Source organism: Nothoprocta perdicaria, unplaced genomic scaffold (genome assembly GCF_003342845.1).
Source record: "Nothoprocta perdicaria isolate Ctin4 unplaced genomic scaffold, notPer1 scaffold_22, whole genome shotgun sequence".
In the NCBI taxonomy this organism is placed as follows: Eukaryota; Metazoa; Chordata; class Aves; order Tinamiformes; family Tinamidae; genus Nothoprocta; species Nothoprocta perdicaria.
In genome coordinates, this window is record NW_020455415.1 from 2,924,260 (window position 1) to 2,924,879 (window position 620).

Sequence of the window (620 nt, forward strand, 5' to 3'; positions counted from 1 at the left end):
GCGGCGCCGGCCCCCGGCCCCCCTCGCCCCAGCGCCGCGCTCTGCGCGGGGCTCTCGGCGCCCATCCCGGCCCGCACCACGATGAGCTCTGACGTGATTAGTCACTCCGTGCTGTGAGTCACTCAGTTAACATTTGCTGCTTCCTTCCTCGTGCCACTGCCTGATTTTTTCTTTTCTCTCCCCCTTCTTTGCCACAGTCATCACTCCTGGCTGCAGGGACGGAGCTGCTGCCCCTTCCCACGGGTGCCCTGCGCCGTGATTCGTGTCCCTGGTGGCACAGGGACCCGCCCGTGGCACACACAGCTGCGAGCCCCGTGGCAGGGCCCGTTTCCCAGCTCCACGAGGTAACTCTGGGTGCCCGCGGTCTGTTCCGCACTTCTCTGATTCCTGGGAGCACTGGATCTCAAAAGCTCGACTCTATTCTCCAGCCTGCCCTTTCTGCAGGGCGCAGCACTAGCCCTAACTGCAGCTCCAAGTGCTGCTTGTTTAACGGCACTGCGAGGTGGCTGCAGGAACAAGAGGCTCTCGGTCCCCAAATCCAGATCCCTGACATTGCAAGCAGCCACATCACCCCAAACCAACCACGTGCCATCCTTAAAACAGGCTAGATTTTTATTTGC